Source organism: Ictidomys tridecemlineatus, chromosome 9, assembly GCF_052094955.1.
Source record: "Ictidomys tridecemlineatus isolate mIctTri1 chromosome 9, mIctTri1.hap1, whole genome shotgun sequence".
NCBI lineage: Eukaryota > Metazoa > Chordata > Mammalia > Rodentia > Sciuridae > Ictidomys > Ictidomys tridecemlineatus.
The window spans coordinates 30,208,178-30,233,549 of record NC_135485.1 but is presented as its reverse complement, the minus strand read 5'-3'; the positions used below and the strand labels follow the sequence as shown (position 1 = coordinate 30,233,549).

At 38.5% G+C, this 25,372-nt stretch overlaps 1 long non-coding RNA gene across 2 annotated transcripts in view; it reads right to left on the bottom strand.

Moving 5' to 3' along the window:
• The window catches only part of LOC120892283 (uncharacterized), a 51,548-nt gene that overhangs the window by 4,616 nt on the left and 21,560 nt on the right, over nucleotides 1–25,372 (bottom strand). The window contains exons 2-3 of one of the 2 annotated variants that reach the window (XR_005736883.2): nucleotides 25,241–25,317; nucleotides 6,218–6,305 (exon numbers count right to left, since the gene is read on the bottom strand). This is a non-coding gene — a long non-coding RNA (uncharacterized LOC120892283). The remainder of the gene's footprint in view (nucleotides 1–6,217; nucleotides 6,306–25,240; nucleotides 25,318–25,372) is intronic. The other variant, XR_013425765.1, reaches the window with a different exon arrangement.

Here is a 25,372-nt window from a genome sequence, read left to right as displayed (position 1 = left end):
ACTAAGTTGCTGGGAATCTTGCCAAGTTACTGAGACTGGCCTTGAACTTGAAATTCTCCTGCCTCAGCCTCACAAATTGCTAGGATTACAGGAATGCCCCATTGCACCCAATGCAAATTCCTCTTTTTATCCCTTAAACATTGATTCTTCCCTGATTCTTTCATCAACTTATTCTCTCCATCTGCACTCCCCAGTTTCATGAGTATTCTCATTGTAGCTAATGACTTAATTATCACATATATAAAAATGACTCTAAAATCTGGAAGCATAATTTAGTTTTGTCCAGTGGCACTAGAATCATATATGTAAGTGTTTTTTAGTCGATCTTCATTAAACACCCTGAAAAAAATTCAGGTAAACAAGTTCAATAATGGTAGTTCTATGTAATGTTTTGAGGAAACTCCATACTGTTTTTTATAATGGATGTACTAATTTTCATCCTACTAATAAGGTACAAGGATTTCCTATTCTCCACATTCTCTCTGGTTTGTTATCTTTCTTTCTTTCTTTTTGTAATAACTGTTCTAAAAGGAGTGAGGGGATACCTCACTGTGGCTTTTGTTTGCATTTCTCTGATGATTAGGTATGTGGAGCATTTTCATGTAACTATTGGTAATTTGTATTTCTTCTTTTATAAATTCCTATATAAATGTATTTTTGTCTTTTTTTATATCTGGTCATTTGTTTTTCCTACTGTTCAATTATTTGGGTATTAACTCCTTATCAATCAGATAGGTGGTTTGCAAATATTTTCTCCTATTTCATAACTAGTCTCTTAACTTATTATTATTTGATGGGATGTACAGAACCTTTAGGTTTAATGTAATTACATTTGTCTATTTTTTGTTGATGTTGTGCTTTTGGGTTCATATCCTCCAAAAATATCACTGTCTGGACTGTGTATGCTGATGCACATCTGTAATCCCAGCTACTCTGGAGGTTGAGGCAGGAGAATTACCAATTCAAGGCTAACCCCAGCAATTTAGCAAAACCCTAGCCAGGCATGGTGGTACATGCCTGTAATCCCAGAGGCTCAGGAGGCAGAGGCAGGAGGATCGCATGTTTAAAGCAAGACTCAGCAACTTAACAAGGCACTAAGCAATTTAGTGAGACCCTTTCTCAAAACAAAAAATAAAAAGGGCTGGGGATGTGACTCAGTAATAAAGCACTCCTCAGTCCAATCCCTGATACCAAGAAAGAAAAAAGGGCAGGGAGTGGTTAAGGGATATAGTTCAATATCCAGAACCATAAAATTAAATAAATCAAAATTAAATTAAAATTTTAAAAATAAAAAGGGTCGTCAGGCATAAAAAGGCAAATATATAGATGTCATTTATATGTGGAATCTAAAATACTTGAAATCATAGAACAGAGTGAAATGGTGACTACCAGGGGTTAGGGACATGGAGGTTAAGGAGATGTTGCAAATTTTCAGTTATTATGAGATATTCTGGAGATTTATTGTACAACTTGGTGTCTGAAATTATAATATTGTATCCTGTTTTGAAAGTTGATAAGAAAGCAGGTTTTAAGCATCTCACCACAAAAAATAAATGTTAATTAGCTTGATTAAGCCATTCCACAATGTGTACATATTTTAAAACATCATGCTCTACATGATAAATGCATGTAATTCTTATGTCTATTTTAAAAATGATATTAAAATTGTATTCATTTGAAAGCTTTGCCACACTTTTTTTAGTATTTTCACTAACTTTCTGATATATTTGTCATCTTTCAAGAATTATACCTTTTTAAGTTAGTACTCTATAGTTAAATCTACCAATAGTTTAAAAAAAAAGTAAGAGCTAAAAATGAATTTTACAAATTTATGGCCAATCCACCTGTAAGAACATTCTCTCATATTCCTTTACTTATGATAGTTCTATTGAGATTTTTTTAAACCATATAGAATTCCCTAGAATATTATTAGAATGAGTAACTAGGGTTTACTTCTTTGTTTTGGAGTCTGTCATCTACCTGGTTGCATCAAAAATAGTTCTCTTTTGGAAAAGCTCAAAATCTTAACTTAGAACATATATTCAGTGATATTAACAGTCACTGATAAGATGTGACTTGCTCTTTTTATTTTATTTTTTGTAGCTGTATGGACCTTTATTTTATTCATTCATTTATATGTGGTGCTGAGAATCGAACCCAGTGCTTCACACATGCTAGGCAAGTACTCTACCACTGAGCCACAGAATCAGCCCCTGTGACTTGATCTTTTTTTAAATAGTTTTAGTTATGGTGGACACAATACCTTTATTTTGTTTAATGTGGTGCAAAGGATCAAACCCAGTGCCTCACACATATTAGGCAAGTGCTCTATCACTGAGCTACAACCCCAGCCTGTGACTTAAACTTTTATAACATTTTTCTTTCTCTCTGGAAAAATAAAAATAAAAGGAGCTAGAAGTGGAGCTCAGTAGTGGAGCATCCCTGGGTTTTATCCCCAATAACACACACAGAGACAAAATAACAACAACAACACTGTTTGGGTCAATGTCATGGAGCTTTTCCCTGTCTTCTTCTAGTAGTTTTATAGTTTTAGGTCTTACATTTGTCTTATCCATTTTGAAAATGGAGTTGATTTTTGTATATGATGTGAGAAAAGGCTCTAATTTCATTCTATATGTGGATATTCAGTTTCAACAAGTTCATGTCAGAACTGACTGGTTTTCCCTTGGGGTCAGACACAGTGGAATACATCTGTAATCCTAGCTACTCAAGAGCCTGAAGCAGGAGGATTGCAAGTTCAAGGCCAATCTGTGTAATTTAACAATAGCCTGTATTGAAAATTAAACTAAGGACTGGGAATGCAGTCAGTGGTAGAGCACTTGCCTACCATGCACAATACCATAAATTCAATCCCTAGTACTGCTAAGAAGAAAAGAAAGAGAAGAACTGATTTGCTTCAGTAATTTTAATTTCACACTTTTTTTTCTTTTGTGTTACTCTCTGGGGATTAAACCACTGAGGGGCATGCTACCACTGAGATATATCCCCAGTCCTATTTTTTTTAATTCTGAGACAAGGGCTCCCTAAATTGCTGAGGCTGACTTGGAGCTGACTTGGGACTCTCCTGCCTCAGCCTCCCAAGTCACTGGGATTATGGGTAGGAGCTACTACAGCAGTTCAAATGCTTTTTAATACTTCCTTTTCTATTCAATTAGTTTAAGAACTCATATATAAATAAATAATCCTTTTTCATACTTTCTGTTTAATAATATTTCTGAAATGTGACACATACTGTTGAAAACAACACTTGCTCTTATATCTAAATCACATTTGCCTGGTTGGGGATGTAGCTCAGTGATAGAGCAATTGCCCAGCATTTGCAAGGTCCTGGGTTTGAACTTAGCACTGCAAAAAATAAGTAAATAAATCATATTTGCCTAAAATCAATCAGAAATTTTATATGATAAAACTTTCAAAGCAGGAAACCATCTTTCATGGCAATGAACTTCTTACAAGTCCAAACTGCATCTTCTATTTTCTTTAAATCAAAAGTAATTCAGCATGTTTGTATGCCATCTAGGTTGTATATTCCTTTTGGTTCAAGAAGTTAGAAATTTATATATTTTGCTGGGGGGAGGGGGTGGCACATGCTCATAAACCCAGCTACTCAGGAGGCTGAGTCGGAAGGATCACAAAGTTCAAGGCCAGCCTAGAAACTTAGTGAGACTCTAACTCAGAATAAAAAAAATAAATTAAAAGGGCTGATGATGTAGTACAGTGGTAAAGCACCCCTGGGTTCTATTTCTTGTACACTCCTCCTGCACACACAGAAATTTATATACTTGAGTACTTGTCTAGCATGTGTGGGACCTTGGATTCAACCCATAGTACTGCCAAAATCAATAAGAAAATCATATCTCCGGTGCTTTTTAAATTACAGTTGCATTGTGTCTGTCTCTAACTTGTCCAAGCCAAAGATACACAGGCTTCATCCATGATAGCTCTTTCTTTAATACAAACCTTATATTCTTTATCAGTAGGCAATCAATTTTCAAGTCCCAGAAATTCTAGCTCCCACTCAACCCTGTTTTTCTCTGTAACAGTGCTACTGCTTTATTCTAGGCCATCATTATCTTTTTTGGATCACCACAACTGCCTACTAACTGGTTTCTCTTCTCCAGTCTTGCTTACCCACACATAATTATCTATACCATAAACAAAATATTCTTTCTAAAATGTTAATCTTCCTAGTTCACTTTTCATTAAACTCTTCCTTTGAGGCCTCAAAGGACACTAACAAAAAAGCAAAAAGACAATCCACAGCATAGAAGAAAATTTTGCAAATCATAAAACTAAAAGGGACTTACTTCTATAAGAGTTATTGCAACTCAGTAATAAAAATGCAAATAGCTGGGCATGGTGGTTCATGACTGTAATTCCAGCTATTCAGGAGACTAAGGCTGGAGGATCACTAGTTTGAGGCCAGCCTGGGTAACCTAGGAAAACCATCTCAAAATAAAAAATAAAAGGGCTGGGAATGTAGCTCTACAAACACTTTAGCATGCAAGACTCTGGGTTCAATCTCCAGTAAAACAAAATCAAAAATCAATCAAATAAACAAAAAAGACTCCCAACAAATAACCCAATTTAAAAATGGGCAAAGAATCTAAAAAGGCACTGCTAAAAAGAAGATATATAAATAAACCATAAGCACATGAAAAGGTGTTCAACATCATTAATCACCAGGGTAACTAATATTAGCTATGTGCTTCTGATGCTTTAATATTTGGGGGACTTGCTTATTCTGGAGTGACTGCCCTTCCCAAGATTAGCCAATTCCCAAAGATAGCAAAGGACTTACCTCTGAGCATAACTTTTATATGCAAATCAACCCATTGATAAGCTACACAAATCCATTAGAGTGCTCTTACACTTCAGGCCACATTTCCCTTCCTTAATCACCCTCAGGGAAGGATACCAAAAAAAATAGGTGAAGTCCCTAAACCTCAGAGTCCACTGAAATTACTCAAACTAGCCTATTCTATGCCAGATGAGGTGGCGCTCACCTATAATCCTAGCAACTGAGGAGGCTTAGGCAGTAGGATCACAAGTTCAAAGCAAGCCTGGGCAAAATAAAAAGAGCTGGGATATAGCTCAGTGGTAGAGTTCCCATTGGTTCAATCCCACAAAATAATAATAATAATAATAATAATAATAATAATAATCTGCAACATGAATGAGCCTTGAAAAATATTATGCTAAGTGAAAGACGCCATTGGAATACTTGAATCTATAAGAACAAAGTAGAATGATAATTGGGAAGGAATGGGAGTTGGGTGACAAGGGGTACAGGTTTTGAGGGGGATGAGGAAAACATTCTAAAATTGATTGTGGTCATAAATGCATGATTCTACAAATAGACTAAAAGCCATTGAATTAAACGCTTTTTTTTGTATGTGTGTGTGGCACTGGGAATAATACTCGGCTTCTCAAATGCTAGTTAAGTCCTCTACCACCGAGCTATACTTCCAGCCCAAATTGAATACTTCAAATGGCTGATATATATGGTTTAATATATTTCTCTTACTCCTTTTTTTTTTTTTTTTGGTACCAGGATTGAACCCAGGGGTGCTCTATGACTGAGCTATATATCCCCAGCCCTTTTTATTTTTAATTTTGAGACAGGGTCTCACTATGTTGTTGAGGCTGGCCTCAAACTTTCGAGCCTCCTGAGTTACTGGGATTACAGACATGTGCCACCATGCCCAAATGAAGAACGTTTTTAAAAATACTTTTATTGAGTTATAATTCACAACCTAGCTGGGTATGGTGGTGCATGCCTCTAATCCAAGCAACGTGGGAGTCTGAGAAGAGAGGATGGCAAGTTTGAGGACAGCCTAGGCAATTTAGCAAGGTCCTAACCAATTTAGCAAGAATCTGTCTCAAAATAAAAATTAAGGCCAGTTGCAGTGGCAAATGGCTGAGGAAGGAGGATTGCCAGTTCAAAGCCAGCCTCAGCAACTTAGCAAAGCCCTAAGCAACTCAGCGAGACCCTGTCTCTAAACATATAACGTATATATGGGCTGGGAATGTGGCTCAGTGGTTAAGCACCCCTGGGTCCAATCCCCAGTATGTATGTATAAATTAATTAATTATTTAATGGCTCCCCCTTGCCCTTAAATAGAAACTAAAGAATAAAATGAGTAGAGCAATAAGTAATCTGGCCCCAGCTAATTTTCCCAGCACTATCACTTACCAGTCTTCTCTTCAGTCATCAGCCTCTTTCCTCTACTCGAATTCTAGCCACGCTGATCTTTTCTGCCATTTCCCTGTAGGTGTGTTGGCTTGAAAATAAGTTTACAAATTTTCAGATAGGTGAAGCCTAATTCTCCTCCACTTCAGTATGGAGTAGCTTTAATGAATAACCACTAAGAAATAGAATGTGGTAGAAAGGATAAGGAGTGACTTGTAAGACTGGGTCATAAAAGACATTGTGTCCTCTTTGCTCTCTCGGATCACTTGCTCTTGAGGAAGCTTCTTTGGAGAGACCTGTGAGGTGAGATCTCCTGCCATCAGCCATGTGAATGAGCCGCCCTGGAAGCAAATCCCCCATGGGAAGCTTTTTCAAGTTTCCGGGTGACTTCAGCCCTAGCCAATAACTTAATGGCAATCACACAAGAGACCCCTGAAGAATAATCACCTAATCAGGCCACTTGCACATCCCTGGGCCACAGAAACTGTGATATATTGAATGTTTGTTCTTAAGCCACTAAATTTGAGGGCTTATATAACTAATATAATATGCCAAGCTATCCATCATCACATGTCAAACATCACAGGCTGTTTAGCCCACCTCACTAATCCATAATTATACTTATCTATTTCAAAATCATATTTCAGGCTGTCTTAGCCACTGATTATTTCCCAGTACTCATGGCTACCACAGCGTATATTCATTTAATTGAACTCTGTACACACACCTTGCCAGAATACAAGCTCAGTGAAGTCCCAGATGTGACTAGGTCCTTTTGACACTATATTCCTAGCTCTAGCCAAAGTGCCTAAAACATGATAATCTATTTTTTTTAAATGGAGGAATGAATAGTTTGATGAATTAATGAATGACTGAACGGTTGGCAGGGATAAAGAAACCTTGAGATAAAGAACCCATATGTGCAGAGGCTGCTATAAAAGCACAGACGAATGACATTTAATTCAATCTGTGACATTCCCTGTGTTAGTCAGATTTTTGTCACTGACAAAATACCTGAGAAAAACAACTTAAAGGAGGAAAGACTTGGGGCTGGGGAGGTGGCTCAAGCAGTAGCGTGCTCGCCTAGCATGCGTGCGGCCCAGGTTCGATCCTCAGCAGCACCACATACCAACAAAGATGTTGTGTCCGCCGAGAACTAAGAAAAAATAAATAAATGTTAAAATTCTCTCTCTCTCTCTCTAAAAAAAAAAAAAAAGGAGGAAAGACTTCTTTTGTCTCATAGTTTCTTTTTCTGGACCTGTGGTGAGACAGTACATCATGGTGGAAGAGCTTGGTGGTCACCTCATGGTGGCCAGGAAGCAGAGAGAGAGAAGGAGAGTGGTGGGGACAAAAGCATGCCCCCAAGGACCTGCTCCCTTCAATTGCTCCCTTCAACTAGGTCCCACCTCTTTCAGTTTCCACCACCTTCCAGGAGTTTGTTCAGCTATGAATCCATCAGTGGATTAATCCATTGTTGAGGTGAGAGCCCTTGTGATCTAATCACTTCCCCAAAGTCCCACCTCTGAACACTGCTGCATCGGGGACCAAGCCTTCTACACATGACTCTTTGGAGGACACTCCAGATCCAAACTGTAACAGCATTTTTTACTTGACTTTTGGCAAGCTTCAGATTTTATGGTCCCATTTGTATGAAAAAACAAGAATAGGCAAATATATAGAGACAATCTAGTGTTGTCTAACACTGGGGAAGGTGGAATAGGGAGTGACTGCCAAAGAATAATGGGTTTCCTTTTTGGAGGAATGAAAATATTCTAAACTCAGATTGTCATGATGGTTGTAAAATTTTGTGACTATATTAAAATAATTTAAATGGGTGAATTTTATAATATATGAATGATATCTTTAAAAAGATCTTTTGTGGGGATTGAGAGTGGTAGAGAACTTGACTAGCATGGGCAAGACCCTGGATTCAATACCAGCCACACACAAAAACAAAAACAAAAACAAAAAAAAAAAGAAAAAAAAAGAAAAAAACTAAAATGTTTGGTTCTGTGTAAGACAATATTCTTTCTAATACACTACTGTGTAGCATTATTATTATTATTTATTGTTATTATTATTATTTCTATTAATATGTTTGTCTTAAAATATATGATTTAGTGGAGCATGATTATGCATGCCTGTAATTCCCACTTAGGAGGATGAGGCAAGAGGATCACAAGTTCAAGGCTAGCTAGGACAACTTAGTAAAACACTGTTATAAAGTAAAAATAATAAAAAGTAATAGAAACATTGTTCAGTGGTAGCATACCCTGAGTTCAATCTCTAGTCTCTGCCAAAAAAATTAATTGAGCATGTGTACCATAAAAGATATAAAAGATTTATGCTTTTATTTTTCTCAGTGCTAGGAATTGACCCAGGGCCTTGTACATGTTAGGCAAGCACACTACCACTGAGCGACATCCTCAATCCCAGGCCAGGTTATACAATTTTATTTACAGTATTGCTTTGTGTGGCATTAATTTTCATTTATTTATTAGTCAGTTTTTTGTTACTGTAACAAAATGCCTAAAGTTTGGTAATTTGTATAGAAAAGAGATTTATTTAACTCACAGTATTGGATGGAGGGTGAAAGTCCAAACAGCATGGTACCAGTATTTGCAAAGTTCCCCCTATTACATCCCATATAGCAGGTGGCATCATGAAGAGAACACATGCGAAAGGCAGCAGTTACATAATGAGACAAGAAGCCAGAGGGGGGAAAGCAGCTGTTTTTAACATCTCACACTGGCAAGAATTAATTCAGGGTCCCAAGAAAACTATCTTAATCTCTCCTATAAGGACAGCACCTCCAATGGCCTAAGGATCTCTTACTAGGTCTACCTCTTCTATTATTTTTTAAAATGTTTTCTAGGCCCCACCTCTTAAAGGTCCTCCTACCACTTGACATTGTCACACTGGGGACCAAGCTTCCAACACATGAACTTTTAAGGAACAAGCCACATCCAAACCATAAGAACTTCTTTATCTACTGTGAAGTTTCCAAAATGGAAAATGGTTTTAAAAGTTCGTCCTCTATGTACGGTGCAGGGGTATTTGCTTGTAGTCTCAGCCACTTAGGAATCTGTGACAAAAGGATCACTTGAGCCCAGGACTTCTAGGTCAGCATGGGCAATATAATAAGACCCTATCTCAAAAAAAAAAAAAAAATGCTGGGCATTGGAGCACATTTGTAATCCTAGTGACTCAGGAGGCCAAGACAGGAGGATGACAAGTTCAAGGCTGGCATGGGCAACTTAGTGGACTCTATCTCAAAAAAAAAAAAAAAAAAAAAGGACTGGGGATGTAGTTCAATGGTAAAGCACCCCTGGGTTCAATCCACAGTACCCCCTCTCCCCCCCAAAAAGTTCCCAATCTATTCAGATCATTCATTTTAGAATCATTTTCATCATATTGAAATAATATTTCCCAGGCCACATTGCAACGATAATACATGAAATACTGGAGATGGATTTTTTTCTCATATATTTGGTACTTTATTTTTTATTTTTTGTTTATTTTGGGGGGTTTTCAGTGATGGGAATCGAACCCAGGACATTGCACATGCTAACGCCTGGATTCTACCAATAAACTACCCTCCCAGCCCATATACCACATTTTCTTTATTCATCTAATCATGAAGGGACCTTTGGGGTGCTTTCACTCTTGGCTATTGCTAATAGAGCTGCTGTGAACATGGTTGTTCAGGAATCTCTTTGAGTGTCTGTTCTCAGTTTTTTAGAATGTATACCCCAGAAGTAGGAAAACTAAACCATAGTATAGGGCTTTTTCTTTGTTTGGTGATGCTGGATATGGAACCCAGGGTTTTTTCTTGTTTGTTTTTTTGTTGGTTGGTTGGTTGGTTGGTTACATCAGGGATTGAACCCAAGGGTGCTAAGCCACATTCCCAGCCCCCTCTCTTTAAAAATTTTTTAAAAAATTTGAGTTAGGGTCTCACTAAGTCCTTAGGGCCTCTCTAAGTTGCTAAGGTTGGCTTTGAACTTGTCATTCTTGTGCCTCAGCCTCCAGAGCTGCTGGGATGACAGGCATGCACCACTGTGCCTGGCAATTTTTATTTATTTTTTTAATGGGGTTTTATTATGTTGCCCAGGCTGGTCTCAAATTCTGGGTTTTATAGGATACTCCTGTCTCAGCCTCCCAAGTAGCTAGAACTATAGGCATATTCCACCATACTCAGCTGATATTTATTATTATTATTTTAGAGTTATAGAAGTATAGAAGGGTTTTGTTGTTGTTGTTGTTGTTGTTTTGAGTACAGAGATATAACCCAGAGGTGCTTAACCACTGAGCAACAATCCTCAGCACTTTTCATTCTTTTTTTTTTTTTTTTTTTTTTTAGTATGTGCCACCACACCCAGCTGTGGTCTTTTCTTTTTTGGTATCAGGGATTGAACCCAGGGGTACTTAGCCATTCAGCCACATCCCCAGCACTTTTTTAATATTTTATTTAGAGATAGGGTCTCACTGAGTTGTTTAGGACCTCACTAAATTCCTGAAGCTGACTCAAACCTGCAATCCTCCTGCCTCTGCCTCCAGAGTTGCTGGACTTATGTGTTTGCACCACCAGGCCCAGGTCCCAATTCTCTATTTCTTTCTTTTTTCTTTTTAATATTTTTAGTTGTAGATAGACACAATATACCTTTATTTTATTTATTTAGTTTTTTACATGGTGCTGAGGATGGAACCCAGTGCTTCATGCATGCTAGGCAAGCCCTCTAAGACTAAGCCACAACCCCACTCCTATATCTTTCTTTTATTAAAAAAAAAATTAGTTGTCGATTGACCTTTATTTTATTTATTTATATGTGGTGCTGAAAGTCAAACCCAGTGCCTCACACATGCTAGGCAAGCGCTCTGCCACTGAGCCATAAACCCAGTCCCCAATCCTTAATTTCTTAGGAGAGATCAACTGTGTCCACCATGAACAGAGAAGATTCAGGTATAGCTATGTAGGAGGTCTTAGGAAGATAAACTGAGCCGGGTACAATAGCTCATGCTTGTAACCTCAGCAATTTGGGAAGCTGAAGAAGGAAGACCACAAATTCAAGGCCAGCCTCAGCAACTTAATGAGACCTTATCAAAATAAAAAGGGCTGGGGATGTAACACAGTGATAAAGTACTCCTTGGTTCAATAACCAGTACCAAAAATAAAAAATAAAAAGAAGAAAGACAAACTGATCAGAAGAAGGTTGATAATGGGATTTGTCTTGAAACTGAAAGTTTGCATAGCAGGCAAGCTGCTTACTTGGATGGCATGTTTATGTGTAGCAGCTTGTGAGATGGGCAAGCTTAACTGATGAAGAAAATGATACCTTCCAGGGCCAGGATTAGGTGAAGTCACTCAACTGGGTTAAAGTATAAGGTGTGCCAAAAGACTCAGTAATGAAGATAAATTAGAGTTTAATGCAATAATTTTAAAAAATTATAATTGGTATATAAAAATTGGTATAAAAATCATATATGGGGTAATAAAAATATTACCATAATAAAATATCAAAAATTTAAAAATCTGATCAGTGTTACTAATTTTTTCTTTGGCCTCAGACTGCAATATGCCTGGGCACTGCACTGCTTGGCACCACCACCTAGTTAGTAGAGGGTAGGCTGACAGAACTGCTTTCTGGACACACTTGTGTTTTTGTGTTTTTTTAAGAAGTTTGGATGGTGATGATCAAGACAAATGCTAGTATGTCACCCTCAAAATTTTCAGGAGTGAATGGATGAGCTTGACCTTCCAGCCTTTTCTTTTAAAAATCTCCCCAAAACACATCAAAACAAGAAATGGAAACACAAACCTATCTTCCATAAAACTAGGAAACATAGATACCCCAAAACTTATAACAGATGAAGGAATAGTATCTAAATTAGCAGAGCAAAGCCTACCTCTGTTGGAGAATACCTATAAGAAGGAAGGCTGTGAATCCCCCAAGTCTCAGCAATCGAAGCCTGAAGACAGTGATAAGAAATGGGCACTGAAAATAGTGAGAGGTGTCTGAACTGAAGAAGTCATTAGCTCTACAACACCCTCCCCAGGCAGGCAACCGCCCCTCCCCATTCCCATAGCCATTATCTGGGGAGCTTCAGGAGCACCAGGCAGGAAGAGGGCAGTGTATAAATTCAGCCCAAGTCTGCAAACTGCACTATGAGTTTCCTTCATCTTCCCTTGCTCTAGGCTACAAGGTCAGAACCAGGTTTATACTCCCCAGGCAAGAGATTAGAGACTTTCTCCTAAAAAAAAAATATATATATATACATATATATATATATATATATATATATAATAAAAATAAAAATAAATAAATATATATATAATTGCCACATAGAAAATACCTACACATACTGACATTTGGGGACCACACACTCACCCACACACAAAAGCTGCCTAAGGACCTCATCGATCTAAATATAAACCCACAAACTGACAAGACCTGCCCACTCACACAGAGCTTTGAATCAGATTTGCAGCGATTCAGTTAAAAATCTGAACAAACACCCAAGGATCATCAGGCCTTTGAGGAAAGCTTCCAACAGTGAAGACAGAGACCAAAACAAATAAACTGGAGGAAGGAAAAGAACTCAGGGAAGACAGAGGTAATAGAGGCAGTAGAAGAAAAATTGGAAAAGTAAATTAATATACTCAAGGAGATATGATTTTACATCATAAAATAAGACTTTAATCCTCTAAAAAAACAAATGGAGGGAGGTTAAAAAAAGAAGGAAGAAGGAGAACAGGAAGGAGAAAAGTAAGAATGGAGGGAGGTGGGGCAGAGGAAGTTAGAAGTTTAGAGAGCAGAAGTGCTTTTGGAAATTAAAAATGGGGATGAAGTAAGAAGGAAGGAAAATTAAAGCACCATTCTAGCAGATTGAATATCTAACAAAAGATTCTCAAACTAGGTGTGGTGGTGCACATTTATAGTTCTAGTACCTGGGGAGACTGAGGCAGGAGGATTGTTTGAGGCCAGCCTCAAATTTAGCAAAAACCTATCTCAAAATAAAAAATAAAATGGACTGGGGATGTAGCTCAGTGTAAATTGTCTCTGAGTTCAATTCCCAGTACCTGTCCCCTGTGTCCCCAATGCTCAGTCCTTGTCCCCGATGCCAATCCAATAATAAGAACACAGTTTTGAGAAAAAGGAAAAAGATTTATTGCTTTGCTAGCAAAAGAGAAACACAGGGGACTCATGTCCCGAAGATGGTAATTCTGCTCATCAGCAGAAACAGGATTTTTTTAAAGAGGTGATTCACAGAAAATGAGATTAGAGAGGAGGGTTCAGGAAGGAGAAGATCAGAGAAAAGATTTGCAAGGAGAAGGTTAGGGATAAGAAGATCAGGGAGGAGAAGGTTAGGGATAAGAAGATCAGGGAGGAGAAGACCAGGAAGGAGAAGGTTAGAGAAAAAGAAAAAAAACATATAAATTGCAAAGCCACAAGGGATAAGGTCAAGTATCAAATGAACCCGTTGCACCCGCTGAAAAAAGTGGGGGTGATGCTGAGGATATAGCTCAGAGGTAAAGAGCCCTGAGTTCAATCCTTAATACCACAAGAAAAAAAAAAATTGCCAAAAAAGAGAACAATGGGAGGGCTGGGGTTGTGGCTCAGCGGTAGAGCGCTCACCTAGCACTGCGAAGACCTGGATTCGATCCTCAGCACCACATAAAAACAAAAAAAACAAAATAAAGGTATTGTGTACAACTAAAATAAATAAATAAAGAGAACAAGATTATCAAAAAATTAACACAAGCCAGGCTTGGTGGCCTACACCTATAATCCCAGTGGCAGAGGCAGGAGGATCATGAATTCAAAGCAGCCTCAACAATTTAGCAAGATTTATTGTCTCTAAATAAAAATATAAAAATGAGCTGTGGGTATGGCTCAGTGGTTGTGTGCCCCTGGGTTTAATTCCTGGTATAACTGCTGTACCCCCCACCCTCCCCCAAAAAAAAGAAAGAAAAAGAATTAGCAAGAGACTATTTTCCAGAAATGAAGACCAAGTCTCCAGTTTTGTTTTTGTTTGTTTGTTTTTGCAGTACTGAAGATTGAATTCAGGACCTCATATATGCTAGGCAAGCACTCTACCACTGAGCCACACCTCAAGACTCCCAAGTCTTTTTTCTTTTAGATATTTTTAGTTGTAGATGGACACAATACCTTTGTCTTATTTATTTATTTTGATGTGCTGAGGATCAAACCCAGTGCGTCACATGTACTAGGCAAGCACTCCCACTGAGCTACCACCCCCAGCCCTCAAACTCCAAGTCTTTTCTTTAAAAGAACATATTTCGTACCCAATATAATACATGAGAAAAACATCAACACCAAGACATTATCTTGAAGTTTCTGAACCACTAGAGAAAAATACAATTCAAAAAGTGCTTAAAGAAAGCGGGGGAGGGGCTGGGGATGTGGCTAAAGCGGTAGCGCGCTCGCCTGGCATGCGTGCAACCCTCAGCACCACATACCAACAAAGATGTTGTGTCCGCCGAGAACTAAAAAATAAATATTGAAAATTCTCTCTCTCTCTCTCTCTCTCTCTCTCTCTCTCTCTCTCTCTCTCTCTCTCTCTCTCTCTCTCTCTCTCGCTCTCTCTTAAAAAAAAAAAAGAAAGAAAAAAAAAGAAAGCGGGGGAGAAGACCATGTACAGAGGATTGGGAATTAGAATAGGATTGACTTTCTCAACAATATTGGATGCTTGAAGACAAAGATCATTGTGCATAAAATTCAGAATTAAAAAAGGATTTTTTTTTAACTTAGACACATTTAGACATGACATGCATAGTATCAGAAAGTTTAACTTCTTTGCACCCTTTCTCAGAATAACGCTAAAGGATGCACTCCAGCAAAACAAGTGGGCACTCGAAGAAAGGGTAAGTCATGAGGTACGGGATGTAGTATAGTCCAGGAATAACAGTTGTACAGCCAGTCTAGAAAGAAATCAGTACTGATGTGAGTAGAAGGAAAGGAGACCTCCAGGAGGGAGGACTACAGGAGAGAAAAATAGAAGTGATAATGTGAAAATGGAATTCACAGAGCCAGACATGTTGAAATACACCTGTAAGTCCAGTGACTCCAGAGTCTAAGGCAGGAGGATTATTCCAGACCATGCAAAAGGATGGGGGATGTAGCTCAGTAGTAGAGAGGCCCTGGGTTCAATACCTAGCACCACACACAATAATAATAACAATAATTAAAAATAAATAAATGATATATATTAAATAATTATTTACGACTTTGTGCAAGAAAATAAAAGAAAAATTATGATGAAACAATTTTGAAATGAGAAAACTCTGAAAGAGTTTTTCAAAATAGAGTTTCAAGGCCATTAGGCAGGGTTTATACGTATTTCCCATGCTGCTGCCTGAAATGTAAACTCTGATCACCTTAGCCCTCAACTGCAGGCTGTCTCAAAATAAAAAATAAAGGGCTCTGGACGTAGTTTAGAGGTAAAGTGCCTCTGGGTGTAGGCATCACGTTATTACACAATGATGTATATCAAGAGGTTATCAGACATTTTCTATTCTGTTTATACATTCTTTTCTTTATCTTTTGTCACCAGCTCCTGCTCTCTCTCAACATTTCAACAGAAGTTTCCTACAAAGGAATGTTTATTGCTTTGTAATAAATAGCAATGCTTGCCTGCATAGGCTCCCACTCAGCTTCATTGGAACACTGATTCAGAGTTATCTGAAACTGTCTCCTGAATCGCCATTGCTGGACCCTCAAATTAAGTTCTCTTACTTTAGCAGTTTCTGAGATTGAATTGACCATGTGCTGGGGCATGTTGTGGTGAACTGGAAAGAAGTGGTTTCTATGAATTCTCCACTCAGAAGACAAATTAAATAAAAAATTACAAATTTAATTTATGTTAGTTAAAGGGCAGTGTAGGGTACTGTGGCAATATATAGAAAGGAAATTCAACCTTTTCTAGGAAGCCAGATAAGATCACTTTGAAGAAGGTAAAATGTAATGTTGATATTTAAGGGAGACATAAGAAGAGTTCAAGAAGAAAGATTTAAGTTCTATGCTGTTTCTACCAAAATTCTATCACAGATTTTCATGAAACTTGACAAGCAGAATCTAAAGTAGATACAGGGGGGAAAAAATTAAGGTTAAGAGGAGCCAGATCAATTTAAAGAAAAATAAGATGGGATAACTTTTCTGAACAAATCTATTATAAAAATATAGTAACTAACTAGAACACAGTATTTTGGGTGGGAGTTGTTTTATTTTGTTTCTTTTCTTTCTTTTTCTTCTTTTTCTTTTTTTTTTTTTTTTAGTACCTTGGATTGAACCCAGGGCCTCAGGCATGCTAAGCACCTACTCTACCATTGAGCCCTAGACAGTTTGCTAGGGCTCAATGGTAGAGTAGTGTTTTGTTTTTAGAAAAAGGATTTATTGCTTTGCTAGCAAAGAAGAAACACAGGGGACTCCTGTTGCAGAAGCTGTGATTCAGCAGGAAGAGAGGGCTTTTAAAGAAGTGATTCAAAGGCTATATTCTGCTGAGGGCCATTACCAAGTAGGAATGACGCATCGAAATTTCCTTGCCAAGCGTACCCCATGCTGCTTAGAGGACATTCGATGGGACATTGCATGCATGCTTTAATAAGGTGACCTTGCTCAAGGACCAAGGCAGATCCGGGTTTAGAGCTGATCAGGTTTGAGGAAGTAACCGGCTCCTTGAGTTTAAGGCGTTGCCAGTTTAAGATAATGGGTTTTAAGGAAGTTGGAAGTTGAGGATTATTGCTGGGATTAGGGTGTTCCTGCTGCTTGTTCCCATTGAGTTCTCCTGAGATTAAAATGGGATTTGGAGAGAGCCTCGTGGAGTAGGTGGTTTGTGCGGGAGACAGGAGAACGCGTTTGCCCCTGGACCTGTGTGGAGGTGGTGTGAGAGCTGGAATAAAGAATTGCTGTTTGAACCTACAAAGCTGTGAGTGCCTCGTGATTCTGGTGCCAAGCCGAGACATTGGCTTTGGCAATATTCCACGTATTCTGTTGGGGTTGTTAATTTGGGAGACAGTCATTTCTGAGCTCTTCTGGTATCATCCCCAAAGTCTGGATTACTTTTTTTCTATGGTGAATGTGTACTCAAGAACATAAATTTTTTTCTTGGGCTTTTTTTTTTTTTTTTTTTTTTTGTAGCATTGACGTAGGCAATTCCTTTTTGATTGTGACAACTTTCTCAGGAAGAAAGGTAATCCTGTTGCCCCTGAGAAGGTATACTCTTACACATGCATTCCCTTCCCTTCTCCCTTTTTTTCTTTAGCAGTACTGAGGATTGAACCCAAGCCCTTGTGCATGCTAGACAAGTGCTACATTCCCAGATTATTATTTTTTTGGTGGGGGGGCAGTACCAGAGATTGAACTCAGGGGCACTCAACCACTGAGCCACATTCCCCAACCCTGTTTTGTATTTTATTTAGAGAAAGGATCTCACTGAGTTACTTAGCACCTGGCTTTTGCTGAGGCTGGATTTGAACTCACAATCCTCCTGCCTCAGACTTCCTAGTCCCTGTGCCCATCTCATCCTTAGATTTTTTTTTTTTTTTTTTTGAGACAAGTTCTCGCTAAATCGCTCAGCCTAACCTAAAACTTTTGATCCTCCTGCCTCAGCCTGCAGAGTAGCTGGACCATTGGACCATAGGTATGCTTCCCTGCAGCCACTCTTCCCCTGGCTGTTGTCATGTTATACACTGCACTACCTCTGGATTCTACCAGCAAGAAGGTCATCACCTGATGTAGGCCCTGGACATTGCACTCCAGAACCAGGAGCCAAAACAAATCTTTTCTTTTTAACTAAACAAATAAAAAAACAAAAGTCAATGGTCTCCTTATGTAAATAAAATTAGAACAATGGAACACTCTCTTTGCTCACACATTCTTACTTATCCCTCAGGGCACAACATGAATATCACTGCCTCCAGGAAATCTCTGCCTGCCTCCTCCCTCAAATTCTTGATTAAGTTCCTTCCTGTGGTGCTTTCATAGCACTCTTTCCCTATAGAGAACTGTCAACCAAAATGTAAAAAATGAGAGATTTTCCCAAGAATACTGGTATTTACTTGGGAAATGCATAGCATTGGGAATAGCAGAGCATCGAAGTGGAAAAATGCATGCCATCTAGACTATCGGTGCATGCAAGGATATTGAGGCAAGGGGAAGTTTTAAAGGCAAAAGCCAGGAGACTTACAGCAGTATTTTGAAACAATAATCCTTGGTCTAGGTGATTCATAACAAGAGTGGTGTCAGACCAAGCTTGAACAGACAGTTGCTGGGCACATGTCCTTGGAGAAACACTTTTTGTGTAAGGTTGCAGTAGTCTCTGTGCAAACGCGTGTTTCCGGCAGAGTCTTTTGTGTTAGGCAATCTGTGTTAAGAACCCTTCCTTTATAATAACCTTCTAGCTTTTTTTTTTCTTGGGCTTTTTTTTTTTTTTTTTTTGTAACATTGACGTAGGTAATTCCTTTTTGATTGTTACAACTTTCACAGAATACTACACATTTGTTCTTACATCTGCCTCCCCGGGTAACAATTAGGACAGAGACCATTACTCTTTATCACTCTCCATCCTCAGCCTGTGGTGTTCCTTTTTATTTATTTATTTATTTATTGCAATACTGGGTATGGAACCCAGGGTATTCTACCACTGAGTTACGCCCCAATCCTCTTTTTTTTTTTTTTTAATATTAAGACAAGGTCTTGTTAAATTGCTGAAACTAACCTTGAACTTGTAATTCTTCTGCCTCAGGTTCCTGAGCCACTGTGATTCCAGGCTCATGCCACTACAACAGGTTTGTGGTATCATTTATGGGAAGACATTTCATTTTCTCCTGCAGCACTAGGGATTGAATATGGGGGGCGGGGCGCATTCTACCTCTGAGTTACATCCTGGCTCTTTTTATTTTTTATTTTGAGACAGGGTCTCACTAAATTGTCAGTGATCCTCCTGCTTCAGCCTCATGAGTCACTGGGATTACAGGCTCATGCCACTGTGCCTGGCTTTATGTGCCAAGATTTATGGGAAGACTTAAAGTACTATCTTAGAAGAATAGAAGAAAGTCAGTACTGGGCTGGGGATGTGGCTCAAGCGGTAGCGCGCTCGCCTGGCATGCGTGCTGCCCGGGTTCGAGCCTCAGCACCACATACCAACAAAGATGTTGTGTCCGCCGAGAACTAAAAAATAAATATTAAAAAAATTCTCTCTCTCTCTCTCTCCTCTCTCACTCTTTCTTTAAAAAAAAAAAAAGTCAGTACTAACCTTCCCCTACCACTGCCATTCATTGCTGCTCTTCCTGCCCCTTTTCCTCATTTGTTAAAGAATTTAGCCCTTTTGTTCAGTTGTCTTCCATAAATCCAGCCAAATTTCTGGATTTCCACATATATAAAGACAGTCCATCCAAAACTTGTCCTTTGGGGTTCTTGACTTTTTCATTTTCAAACAGATTTCATCACTTTACCTCAGCATCTTCTCAGAAAGTCATGCCTAGGTGATATGGTTTGGATCTGAAATGTCCCCCAAAGGCTCCTGTGTTAAAGGCCTGGTCCCCAGTGCAGCAATGTTCAGAGGTGGGGCTTTGGGGCAGTGATTGGATCGTGAGGGCTTTGACCACACCAGTGGATTAATAATTTGATAGCATACTGGGAGATGATAAATACCATAGGAGGTAAGACCAAGTTGAAGGAAGCTGGCCCTTGTGGGGGGAGTTCCCTGGGGAACTACATCCTGCTCTGGATCTTCTTTCTCTCTCTCTCTCTCTCTCTCTCTCTCTCTCTCTCTCTCTCTCTCTCTCTGCCTTAAATGCCATAGGGTCAACAGCTTTCCTCTGCCACACTCTTTTGCCATGATATTTTGCCTCACCTTAGCACCAAAGCAGTGGAGCTTCTCACCATGGACTAAAACCTCTTAGACTATGAGCCAAAATAAACCTTTGCTCCTCTAACTTGTTTTTCTCAGAGATTTTTGTCCCAGTAATGGAAAGCTCACATACTTTATCTTCAAAAGCATGAATCTAGCCATCTACTCTGGAAATAAATGAAGCTATTTACTTGGAACGACACAGGCTATTACACAGAGCTTGTTCTAGCAAGGGAGTCAGTCACCATCACTTGCCGTTGGCAGAAACTCAAAGGCAAGCAGAAAGCAGTGTAGAGGAAAAGATTAAAAAAAAAAAAAAAAACCCAGCCAGGTGTGGTGGTGCACACCTGTAATCCCAGCTGCTCAGGAGACTAAGACAAGAAGATCACAAGTTTGAGGCCAGCCTGGACAATTTAGCCATACTGTGTCTCAAAATAAAAAGGGCTAGGAATGTGGCTCAGTGGTAGAGTGCTTGCCTAACATATGAGAGCCTGTGAGTTCAATCCTAGTACTTGCCAAAAGAAAAAGAAACAAAAGAAAAAAGAAAAAGAAAAAGAAAACAACAACCAAACAAAACAAAAACAAAAAACCTTTGAAGGAATTTTTTCAGGTAGGGTCTGACTGGAATTCAGATTTGGGGTATGAAAAAGCTGGACACAGGCTATCTAGAAGTGGGACATCTCATCATATTGACTTAGCATATTTGGCTTTCTCTTGTCCTATATTGGAATGAAGGGACAAAACAAAAGGTGGGGGGACTGGTAGTTATTGACCAAGTCCTGTTTGTTCTGGGCCCATTGCTTCAAATTATGTGTGAGAGTTCCATTGTCATGCATGGTTTGACCAATGTCCATTTGTATATTCAGTCTTTCACTATTCATTAACCATAATCACCAATCTTTTCAGTTTGCCTATTCCTGCTCGATGATTCCTTACCTTACATTTGGACTAGTTCCCATGTTTCATGGATTTTCAATTTCTCTTTACTGGATCTTTTCTTCATTTTTCAAATAGGATATTAAAAGCAAAGGCAGCTGGGTGTGGCAGTGCATGCCTGTAATCCCAGCTGCTTGGGAGACTGAGGTAAGAGGACTGCATTTAATGCCAGCTTTAGAAACTTAGAGAGACCCTTTCACAAAATAAAAATAATTTAAAGAGTTGGGAGTTGGGGGATGTAGCTCAGTGGTACGGTACCACTGGTTTTCAATCCCCAGTATGGAAATAAAAAAAGCAAAAATCCCAACTCCATTTCCTATCTGCCAACTTTGATCTCTACTATCCTGTGCAAACAAACTTCTCAATTTTTCTATATATGTTTTCTGTGATGGGTCTACCAGAAGTCTAATTACCATCTTTTCTCCCTTTCCTGAGATAGTTCACTCTCCTAAAATTGATGTATATCATTATGATCCTTGCTGTTTTTGAACCTTATCATTAGACTACACAAAGTCTTAATGATTTGATTATTTTAAACCTCATGAAAATTTCATTTGGTTCGATCTAAAGTAAATTTTGTAACCCTAACAATATATACTATGGTTTTTTAAAAAAAACTTTTTTTAGTTGTAGATGGATACAATCCCTTCATTTTATTTATTCATAACTTTATTTTATTTATTTATTTTTATGTGGTGCTGATGATCAAACCCAGTGCCTCACACTATAGGCGAGCAGTGTATCACTGAGCCACAAACCTAACCCCTACTATGGGTTTTTGTTTTAAAATTTTACATAGGGCTGGAGTTAGGTTTAGTGGTAGAGCACTTCCCTAGCATGCATCTGGCCCTGGGTTTGAACCCCAGCACCACAATTAATGAATAAATAAGTAAATAAATTTAAAAAGTCATTATATAAATATATGCTTATATGTATGTGTGTGTGTCTGTGTGTGTATGCAACTTGCTTCTTATGAGTCAGTATAAACTTTTTTTTTTTTTTAGTTGGAGTCTTGCTATGTTGTCCAGGCTGGCCTTGAACCCCTGGACTCAAGTAATGATCCTCTCACCTTAGCCTCCTGAGTAACTGGGGTCATAGGCATATGCCATCATACCCATCTGCTAGTTTTTAAAACTTTTTTATTTTTATTTTTAAATAATTATGGTGACACCATAATTGCAAAGATAGTACAGAGATCCTGTAGCACTCTTCATCTAGTTTCTTGCAACAATTACATTTTTCTGTAACCATAACATAATATCAAAATCAGAAAACTGGCTTTTGTATAATATATGTTTAAAGTTCTAGTACTATGCCATTTTATCACATATATAAATTTGTTCAACCACCACTGCAATCAAGACAGAAAAATATTGCATCACACAAAGATCTCCTTTGTGCTACCCCCTTTATAATCACATGTATATTCCCTACAATCTCTGGCAACCACTAAGCTATTTTGTGTCTCTGTAATTTTGTCAAAATCATAAAAATGAAATCATGCAGCATGTACTCTTTTGAGATTGGCTTTCTTGCTCAGCATAATACCCTTGAGATCCATTCGAGTTATTGCATGTAACAATCAATAGATTCTTCTTAATACTTAGTAGTCCATGGTTTAGATATACTAGTTTATTTAATCATTCACCTATTAAGGGATGTTTTTGATTGTTTCAAGGTTAAGGCTACTTCAGATAAATCCACCGTAAGCATTAATATACAGTTTATATGTGAACTGCTGAGGGCCATTGCCAAGTAGGAATGACGCATCGAAATCCTTGCCAGCGTACCCCATGTTAAATGGACTTGCCTTGGAAATCCGCTGTGACCTTGCATGTGTGTTTGAGAAAGGCGACCCTGCTCAAGGACGAGGGTGGATCTAGGTTTAAGGTGTATCCTGCAGGTTTGAGGAAGTATCCCGATCGTTGGGTTTAGGGCGTTCCCGGTTTAAGACAAGTTTAGGGCGTTCCCGGTTTTAGACAATAGGGGTTTTAGGGAAGTTGGAGGTTGAAGATTATTGCTGCTGGGATTAGGGTGTTCCTGCTGCTTGTTCCCCTTGAGTTCTCAGATTCAAATGGGATTTGGAAATAAGCCTCGTGGGTAGGTGGATTGGCGGCAGAACTTGGATTTCTCGAGAACGTGTTTGGAGAGGCCAGTGTGAGTTTGGGAATAAAGAATTGCTGTTTGAATCTACAAAGCTGTGGTGCCTCCTGATCTTGTGCCCAGCCGAGACATTGGCAGTGAACATCAATTTTTATTTCTCTGGGATAAATATCTGGGAGTGCAAATGTTGGGTTGTATGTTGTATGACTAATATATGTTTAGGTTCTTAAGAAACTGTCAGACTTTTTCTCGGAATCATTGTACCATTGTACATTCCCACAAGCAATGTATGAGCAACCCAGTTTCTCCATATTCTCACCAGCGTTTTGTATGTTACTGTTGGTTTTAGCTGTTCTAAGAGGTAAAAGTGAAATTTCTTTCATGGGCTTCATTTGCATTTTGCTAATGGCTGGTGAAATTGAACATCTTTTCATATACTTATTAGCATACGTTTTGTGTATTCTCCTTGGTGAAAAATCTTTTTACCTTTTCTCCTCCTCCTCTTCCTTTGCCTTCTTCCTTCTTCTGTGGAAAATCCAGGGCATACAGACAATGCTGTACCACTGAGCTACATCCCCAGCTCCTACTCATTTCCTTTTTTTTTTTTTTTTTTTGGTGCTGGGGATTGAACCCAGGGCTTTGTGTATGCAAGGCAAGCACTCTACCATCTGAGCTATATCCCCAGTCCCCTCATTTTCCATTTTTTAAGATTTTTTTTTTAGTTTTGATGGACCTTTATTTTATTTATTTATATGCAGTGCTGAGAATCAAACCCAGTGCCTCACACATGCTAGGCAAGCACTCTACCACTGAGCTACACCCCAGCCCTCATTTTCCATTTTTAAATTGGATTTAATTTTTTTTTTTAAAGAGAGAGTGAGAGGAGAGAGAGAGAGAATTTTTAATCTTTATTTTTTAGTTCTCGGCGGACACAACATCTTTGTTGGTATGTGGTGCTGAGGATCAAACCCGGGCCTCACGCATGGCAGGCGAGCGCACTACCGCTTGAGCCACATCCCCAGCCCCTAAATTGGATTTAATTTTGTTTTCAACTCTTGATTCACTAATTACTCTTTTGAGACTTGTCTTATATTAAAAAAAAAAACCACTAAATACAGGAAAAGCTTTATATAAACCTATATTGAAGTCATATTTATAACAACAAAATGTAAAGATCATCCAAATATATCATAAAAAGGAAACATAAGGATATTAAAATGAGGTAATATTGTACTTTCTTTATTTTTTTTGTCAAATGGATACAATACCTTTATTTTATTTATTTATTTTTATGTGGTGCTGAGGATCAAACCCTCACATGTGCCTCACACGTGCCAGGCAAGTATTCTACCACTAAGCTCCAGCCCCTGATATTGCACTTTCTTTAACAAATATAGCCAATCATCAGAATCTCTTGAGAAACTTTAATAAAAATAGAGATTTATGAGTCCTTGTTTTGCTGTTGTTGTGTGAGATCCTGAGTGTGTCTCATTCTTGACCTACTAAATTATGTTTTCTGTGGCGAGACAGAGAAAAAGGGATTCTTCTATAGCCAGGTTTCAGAATCATTGGGTTTGGTGGAAAGAACAGATTGTGAAGACGTCTGATCTTTCTGCTTATCAGCTCTGTAACCTCAGGCAAGTTAGTTTTCAGACTTCCCTGAGGTCAATTTCCTCATCTGTAAAATACCAGTTCCTGGGAGTGCTAAGGAATGAATTAAATGGTGCTTATAAAGAACTGACCTGTGCTCTAAGTAATTGTCATTATTGTTACAGTAAATTGACACTATATAATATTATACAGCAAACAAATATTTATGAAAAAAATTCTTGTTCTCCTATTTATCAAAGTCCTAGAAGAAAGAACATCATGTAATTTTCAAAAAAGGGGGGCAGGCTGGGCATGATGGCACATGTCTGTAATCCCAGCTACTTGGGAGGTTGAGGTAGGACGATCAAAAATTCAAGGGGCCATATGGGCAACTTAAACATGATCCTGTCTCAAAATAAAAAAATAAAGGGTGGTAAGGTTGCTTTGTGGCAGAGTGCACCTGGGTTCAATCCCTGGTACCACAAAAACAAAATCAACAAAAAATTTATGCCAGCGACATGCACCTACCTGCAGCTCCAGGGTTAAGGCAGGAAGATGACTTGAACCCAGGAATTCAAGACCAGCTTAAGCAACATAGTGAGACCCTGTCACAAAAACAAACAAAAATAAAATAACATTTCTGATTTTCATCTGGACACG